Source organism: Mus caroli, unplaced genomic scaffold (assembly GCF_978045245.1).
Source record: "Mus caroli unplaced genomic scaffold, Mus_caroli_1 scaffold_9, whole genome shotgun sequence".
Classification (NCBI taxonomy): Eukaryota; Metazoa; Chordata; class Mammalia; order Rodentia; family Muridae; genus Mus; species Mus caroli.
In genome coordinates this window covers 92799767-92808310 of record NW_028227264.1, presented here as the reverse complement: position 1 = coordinate 92808310, position 8544 = coordinate 92799767, and the positions used below count along the sequence as shown (strand labels likewise).

At 48.3% G+C, this 8544-nt stretch overlaps 1 protein-coding gene across 1 annotated transcript in view; it reads left to right on the top strand.

The window, feature by feature from the left end:
- Positions 1 to 3611: 3611 nt before the first annotated feature.
- The window catches only part of Elk3 (ETS transcription factor ELK3), a 62725-nt gene continuing 57792 nt past the window's right edge, over positions 3612 to 8544 (top strand). The window contains exon 1 of the mRNA XM_021174068.3: positions 3612 to 3779. The gene's annotated coding sequence lies outside the window, so the exon portion shown is untranslated. The remainder of the gene's footprint in view (positions 3780 to 8544) is intronic.

The following is an 8544-nucleotide window of genomic DNA, read 5'->3' as shown; positions in this document are numbered from 1 at the left end:
AACCAGTGGTAGACAAATGTCTCCTACAAAGAACCAGAAAGTAAATACTTGGGCTTGTACAGACCATACAGTCTCTGTCACAGCTTTTAATCCATCCCAATGCAGAACAAACACAATGTCAGACAATGCACAAATGAATAAGCATGAATAAGCATGTCTATCTCCCAATAAAACTTGATGGATGCCGAAATTGAATTTTATGTAACGTGCCCAGGTTACAAAATGTTACTCTTTAAAAGTTTTGTTTTCAGCCATTTAAAAATATAAATTCTTGGGCTTGGGATCAAGCCCTGTACATAGATAAGCAAATGATTCTCTAATATGCACAAAGCCTGGGACTTGATCCTTAGCATCACCAAGTTCAATAAAAGTCAATAAATTCTTAGTATTCCCAGTAGCCCAGAGATGGAGACAACTCAAATGCCCATCAACGGTGGGTGCCTATATACATGCTTTCTGGGCAAGTTTTCAGCCTTGGCCTGAAGGACATTGTGCTAAGTGGAACAAGCCAGTCGAGGACAGACATTGTATGGCTGTTTCCGTGAAGCATCTCATCGCATTCATAGAAGCAAGAAGTAGAATGAGACTTACCAGAGGCTTGGGGCAGGGTAGGGGTGGAGGATGAAGGTTAGTTACTGGTTACAGAATTACAGTTTTACAAGATGAATGCTTCCTAACAAAGCCTGCAGGCTTCACACAACTGAACTAGACATGTTAAACGGGTACATTTTACTGCTGTATTTTCAAAGCTACAATTGAAAGAGGTGAATTCTTCTACTTAAGTGGAAGATTCGGTTATTCTTTTTTCTTTTTTTTCAAACTATAATTACAAAGGAAAAAGAGAGTCTTCTTCGCTACACAGAAACAGGCAGTAGACTCCCGAGACAGTCCAAATCCATGCTTCGAAGCGTCCCTAGCAAACCCTCTAACCACAAGGAGTGGGGAGGCCAGCTCCTGAGAGGCCACCCACCAGTCTGTGAAACGCCTGTGAACACACTTTCAAATGGAATTCACCGACATTTTTAAACCCTAGTCCGTAATTCATGCTGTTTTAATGCAAACTTGGCTTTCGCGGCTCTAAAAGAAAAAAAAAATCGGTAGAAACTGTTACTTGTTCAGGCTCAGTGCCGGAAGGGTCCTTCAGTGAACACTTTCCCCAGAGTGGGCTGCCTTTCCATAGGTCCTTTTGGATGTCCATTCCCAAACACTAACCCCCCGAGGCACCCCCAAATAACTTAAGCCTCTTCAAAGTAACAATGACTAGCCACTTTGTGGTTTCTCTCCAGAATGACCAATGCTCAAGTGGCCAATATTTACCTGTTCTGTTCTAATTGTTTTAAGTTGATTTCTTTTCCCACTCTAACCCTGCTTTCTTACCTACCTTTTCTTTTTCCTTTTTTTTTTAGTGCTGGAGATTGAACTCATGGCTTTGTACAAGAGAGACAAGTACTTTACCCCCAAGCTAAATCTCTAACGAGACGACCATCTGGTTTCTAGAGCTTGCTTTCTGAGCGGCTGTATAGGAACGCCACCCCCCCAATCTTCCCCAAGAGAGTGGGGTACCACTTACAAATGACGAACCGTTCTTGACACAACCTCCCTTGAAACTCACAGTTCACCTGATGGCTCACTCCTGATGATAATTTGTGATTACAGGTGCCCACCTGTATAGCTTCACACGGAGCAGTTCATGGCTGGCCCCCCAAAATCTTGTTCTGACTACCCATCCCTTCCTGTCCCCAACCCCTGGTGACCAGAACTTTCTCACTGCCCCAATAGTTCTGCCTTTTCTGTGATGTGGGATCATACAGCACGTAGCCCCTTCAGATTAGCTTCTCCCAAGTGGATACTTTCTAAAATAAAAAGCAACATGTATTCCTAAGTGTGAGAGCTTCCGAGTTGGATGATAAACCCACACTCTGCATTCAGTTCACATGGACAGCTGGATCATATAGGGACACCGTCTGAGTTTTGCTGAGTGACTGGAGAAGTCAACTAGGGATTTTAAATGATAATCTCCAAAGTGGAAAATTAGCTGTGGAAAATCAGGGTTTGATAGACAGCCCCCTTTCCCATAATTCCTCCTTCTGTTTCACGTCTTACCTTGGTCCCCCTCCCTCCTCCCCCACCACCATTTGTCTTTTCTCAGAGCACCGGCAAGCCTGGTCCTCTGTGTATAACCAGCAGGTTATACACATCAGTGATTAAGCAAAAATGCTGCCCTTGTTTAACAAGGTGTTCTGACAGGCACCTGCAGATGTGCGTGTGTGGGGTGGGTATTAACATCCCTGAATTCCATCTAGAACCTTTAATAGTAACCAGATACTCAGAAACAAGCAATTTTTTCAGAGAGATAGCAAATGCTAATGGGTCGGGGAGGGGGGGGGACAAGGAAATGTCAGAATGTTGTCCTGCTGACCTGGAGACTTGGCCGTTGGGTCTAGTACGCTGTGTCTAGTTACTTGCAAAGCACCCCTTACTCTCAACGCGATTCTGTTATTGGGGCTTACAATCACTCCAGTCACATTGAGGGGAGGGCGTAAGGGCAATTAGGACTTTAACGAGCCCATGCATTCTCATGCCAAACGTTCAGGATTGAAAACTACTGGTCAGAAAGCCCCAAAGGCAGGGGACTAGAAGGTTCTGGAAGGCTGGGGCTGGAGGAACTGTGTACAGGGTTTGTTAATAAGAGACCCATTCCCTCCTGCATCCTCTGAGCAATGCCCAACTCTCCAATCAGATCCTGGCCATTGTCCTCAGGGGCGGGGAGTCCAGTCTTGAGACCACAGGGTGCCCCTTCCCCTGTCTCAAGCCACCTGGAGCGCCTAAGCAGTGCCTGTTAAAGCCACTTCACTCATCTCTTTTCGAAGACACAAGGCTCTTAGTTTGTGGCTCTTAAGAAAGTATTCCCAAAAAGAGGATCCCAACTCTAAAACTGCCTCCAAATTATTACTATTAATATTAATTATAGTACTGCTGTTAAATATGCCCCAACAGTAACTCTATCCGGCAGCATCTTAGGAAGACTCCATCTCCCTTTGTGCACGCTTACGTTTTTCACCCTCATCTCCTCTGGTCCGCAATAAAAGCAGCCCGGTTCCCAGAGCATCCAAAGTCCTGAACCCCACTCGCCATCCCTCCTGTCCCTAAACTCTTTTTCTATGCCTATGGTAGAGAAAAGCTCGCTCAGGGACCTCCCTTTCGGGGCAGCATTAGCAGGGCACGAACCCAGGATGATGCCCAATTTAGGGACCCGAGGGCTCAGGAGCTGACGGAGCCCCTGCCGAGTGGAGAGACCGCGGCCTGGCCGGCGGGTCCCCAAGCTCCTCCCCTGGGGTGGCCGAGCAGGAAGCGGGGCGGGCACGGAGCGGGGGCGCGCGGGGCGTGCGGGCGGGCGCGGGGCCCGGTGCCGGGGGTATGCGCGGGTCTGGGCGGGCAGCCCCGGCGCACAGCCGCGGCCCCGGCGCACGGCGCGGGGCGGAAAAGCCTGTTTACACAGACTGCACACCGCCTGGGGAATAATGCAGTAAAGGAAGTGAGCAGGCTCGGCCTGACTGCTCCAACTTCCTGCTCTCACACACACCAGAGGGGGGGGGGGGGGAGAAAAAAAAAAGAGGAGCGAGAGAAAGAAAAAAAAAAAGAGGGGGGAAAATCAGGATCTCATTACAAGAGCAACAGACCGTCTGCAGACGCCTGTCAGCATGGAAAGTCGGGGGCTTTCACCCGGTTCCTCCTAGAAATCTCCCCAAGAAGACTCCCAAACGCTCCCCCACGTCTGGGTAGGTTGCAGGACTGTTTGCCTGTTGCTCCGGCGCTTGCAAAGTTTTCTTCGGGCTAGTTTTTTTTTTAATTTTTCCTTTTTTTTTTCTTTTCCTCCTTTCGCCTTCTTTCTTTTCTTTGGCTGGTGGGGGGTGGGGTTGTGGGCGCTGTGGGGTGAGTTGTAGACTGCGTTGGGGGAGGATGGGGGTGCGTCCCCGCGGGGGAGGATGCTGAGAGTCGCTACCGCCACCGCCACCGGCGCCACCCCGGGAGCTCATGCTCGGGCCTGGGGTCTGCAATGCGAAGCCCGGAGACGGAGACACCCTGAGTGCAAACTCCTGTATCCCAGCAGCGAGACTCCGGGGCTCTGGGACTGAGGATGGTGGTCGGAGCGGGCTGCGTGGCTGGAGGCTGGATTGTCGCTGACCTCCAGCCGGGGTTGCGGTCCGGATCCCTTCAGGATGGGCACCGAGGCGCGAGTGTTCGGATTCAGGGGAGGGCACAGGGGTGGAGAGGGAGCGGAGGACTTGGGCCATGGAGATGTGGGGCCCGGGGCTACGTCCACTCTCGCTGGGCAGGTGACCCCCGCCCAGGTCACCGCCCCAGGCGCACGCCCAGTCAAATGGACATTTAAAAGCTGGCCGAGTCGGCTAGTCCAGATTCGGATTGGGGAGATGGGCCAGGCAAGGGATGAACTTGAAACTCTCAGCTCTTTAACTTCCAACTGCCTGCTGGCCTGTAATGTTACTGGAACTTTTTTTTAAGGGGGGGGGGCGCTTGAAATTGGGAGGCGGGAGCTAAAAATATTAAATGGTCTCTGTTTTGTTACGACCGAATCATTCCGAGGATAAGCTGCAGTTACGCGGCGGGTGGGGGTGGAAGCAAGAAAGGCTATTTCAGAAACTGCAAAAGGGGCTTTTTAGAAGAAAAAAAAAAAAAGAGTGTCGGGAGAGTTTCTGGCTTGTCTGGAAACGGCAAGACTAATTGCCGTGCGCTTCCGCTTTGAAACTGGCTGCAGACAGCATCTTGAAAATGACTCACTGAGGAGCTCACAAAGAAACTGCGGCTTGCTGCTGCTTCTCAGGTTTATGTATTTGTGCCTTTTACAGTTTCCTTTGTAGTGTTCGAGGGTCCCCCGCCCCTTCCCTGCCGGCCCCCTCCAGCCCTCCCCATCGCGAAAGCCCCTCACCGTCCTATAACTCCCTGCAGTGCTCTGCCGGAGGTGGGGGGCAGTTGGGGGGTGTATATGGGGGGGGGAGGCCGAGTTGTTTTTGGAGTTGGCTGGGGAGAGGGTTAAAGGGATTCTGCTGCTGCAGGGGGAAAAATGTTCCTTGAATTTTCCACTGGCTGCTGCAGGAAGAGAGAGCCCTTTAGTCATTGCTAAGTAATGTCTGCACACACACACACACACACACACACACACACACACACACACACACACCGACTAATCTCATTGGGAGTTTCCGCTACTCCGCACAGGAGGGGTTTTGTGCGAGCCACTGTCCGCCTGGCGAGTCACAGCCCTTATTGCCTTAGAGGTGCCTTCTCCACCCCTGCCAGTCTTTCTAGGGCACACTCTCAAAAAACTTGGAAGTCCCTTTGGCCATTTTGGGTCTCAATCATGCTTTCCGGGGGTGGGGGTGGGGGGAGCTGGGAGAGAGAGAGTTATATGTATGTTCTGTTTTGTTCTCTGATGTCCAATCAACTCTTACACAAACACACATGCCTGCCCATCCTTTCCCATCTGTGCCTCTGCTTTGTAGAGGTTGGGAAGGGGGGACACGGCTGGGGAGGGGGTAGGTCAGGTCAGGCTGGGAAACCTAGCATGTTCCAGGCATCTATCAGTGAGAACCTAACTCGATTTATGAGCCCTATTGCCCACCAAAATATCCTCTGGTCTCCTTCCTTCTCTCCCATCCTGTGGCACACATTTATTTGGAAAAGGGTCAGTTACGGGTTTGAATTTATGAGGATTATAAAATTACAGATTGTGTTAGGAGGGTATGTAGGTCAGACAGTTAAGGAGACTGTCCATAAGTGTACTAAGAGCTTCCAGTAATGACTGCTTGCAAAACCCCCAGAGCATGAAAAGGGATGGCCTTTCAATGCCAGATATAGAGCAGGCCTTTTGTCTCTCTCCCTCTCCCTCTCTCCTTCTCTCTCTCCCTCTCTCCTTCTCTCTCTCCCTCTCTCCTTCTCTCTCTCCCCCCCCTTTTAAATGTTGACTAGAAATGTGTAGAGTTACTAAAAAGGGCAAAGAATTTCAGAGAACCCCACTGAAAGCACAGGGCTTCTTTCTTGATGAGGACATGGTGCCTCTCTTGAGGACTTCCAAGATATTGCCAAGACTTCTCCTTTGGCAAATCTGTCCTAAAAAACAACCCAGCCAGCCCACGCTAGGTGAGTCAGTGGGCCAGACTTCCAAGATGCCCCTCAAACCTTTCCTAGGGCTAAATGGGTGGTCAGTAAACTGCTGGTGTTGAGTGTCCAGTTGGGGACCACAAAACTCCAGCTGATGGGGAAACCTTCCAGGTGCTACCATCATCCTGCAGGAGGATTCCAGAAGGTTGTGAACACTTCCTTCTAACCCAGTGCTTCTCAACCTAACAGTGCAGCCCTGTAATACAGTTCCTTATGTTGTGATGAACCCCCAACCATAACATTATTTTTTGTTGCTTCATAACTGTAATTTTTGCTACTGTTATGAATCATAATGTTAATATCCGATATGCAGGATTATCTAATATGTGACTCCCCCAGACGGTCTCGACTCACAGGTTGAGAACCAGGTTCTGAACAGAAGGAGGTTATCAGAGTCCAAGTTGTTGAAGATGTCTGAGATCTGCTTCTGTGGTTTTCAACCAGGAATAGTTTTGCTTCCTACAAGGAACACCTGCAGGGGTGCTAAGTCCACCTGGCAGAAACCAGGGATGCTGGTATTCAGCCACCAATGTCCCAGACAGCTCCCCATCAATAATCTGCAAGTCTTCCGTGCTTAGGCCGAGCAGTTATTTCACCTTAATGAGGAAGATGATAAACTCTCTCAGGCATTCATTCAACAGACGGACATTAAAGTCTTCAGTGGTCCTTTTGACAACATACTCTTTATGTCTGTCTGTCTCTGTCTTTTTCTCTTTCTTGATCCCCATCCCCATCCTCCAACTGTCTTCTTTTCTGTGCCATTGAATGATAGAATGGCAGATGCTAACATTGTGATGATATAACTTTCATGAGTTGAATCTTTGAACTTCCCTCAGCACCGAGTCTTCACACAGCCAGAGCTGATGCTCTTTAGATGGGAAGAGCCCTGTTTGGATGGGGAGAGTCCTTGAATTTTGACAATACCTAAGCATTTACTTAAAACCTCCCCCTTTGTCTCCTTCTGTAAGAAACCAATTAATTCAAAACTGCTAATATACAGTAAATGCAACCCTGAGGTCATACATTAAAATTTATGCTTGTCATAACTTTTTGGAACTTAAATCTTTTCCTGAAATTGGTTTTAAAGGATTTCCAGGCAGTGTGTATAAATTAAAATATTCCTTCCCAGCGATCAGATATGGGACTTTGTGCGTTCTATGCTACCAAACTATATTTATATAGATAGCTTTGTCAGATGTCACAAAAACATAACCTACTGGCAAGCCCAAGGCACTTAATTAAAGAATTACCCACAGATATGACTTCCTGGAGTAGTCTTTTGTTTTAAAGGTGAGTTGCCCCTTACTAATAGAGAGTTTGGGTCCTTGACATGCCTAGGCAATGGCAGAATCCTCTTTGCTTCCCAGACCTCAGACTCTTCCTCGTGCATAAAAAGCAATGTGGTCTCTGCCTGTTTGATTCTGCGCTAGCAGCCCCTTCTCCAGACCTCCTTAACTCACCTGTGTTCGTGAGTGTAGCAAAGGCCCTGATGTGCATCATGTGGCCTCGAATGTTACAGGCAGACATTTTTTTTTTTTTTTTTTTTTTTTTTTTGCTTTTTGAGACAGGGTTTCTCTGTGTAGCCCTGGATGTCCTGGAACTCACTCTGTAGACCAGGCTGGCCTCGAACTCAGAAATCCGCCTGCCTCTGCCTCCCAAGTGCTAGGATTAAAGGTGTGCACCACCACCATCTGGCTTCAGGCAGACATTTTTCATGTAGTAGTTGGCAAAGCTCCTCTTGGCTTTCGAAGGGTGACTTAGAGCCGGCTGCAACCACACCAGTCACAGATGTCTTCTCAAGGTTACTTTTTCTGTTCTTCTTGGTTGTGAAGAGCATCACAAATTACTCTAGGAAAACAAAGAAAGCCACAACGACAACAATAAACATCTCCCCCAAACCCCGCTGCTAACATTTTGTTGTATATTTTTGTAGTCTTTGTAAAATGTGCCTTGCGTACACAGATGCACGGGAACATGTGTGCGCTCGCTCGCTCGCTCGGAAGGTTTTATTTAGAGTCGCGTCTTACTGCATTTCCACACAGCACCTCCACAGAGTGCAGTTTAATGATGACTGCTGAGATTCAAGTTGCCAGACAGTGCGCTTATGTTTATTGAGGGTGACATGATTTCGGATGAACTGGTTTGGTGTTTTGTCATCTGGAATATCTTAAGAATGCCACCCTCTTGAAAGACTGGGGTTCCTGTGTGCTGTGAAATTTGGGATTTTGATGAGTTTCTGTATGATTTAAGTATGAGTCATGATTGGCAGTGGAGTATCGAGCTGTAGTAACAGGAAGTGAGGGCACACTACACATCAGAACAGAATGCTAGAAAAGGGGAGAGAATGGACATTAAACTAGAAAA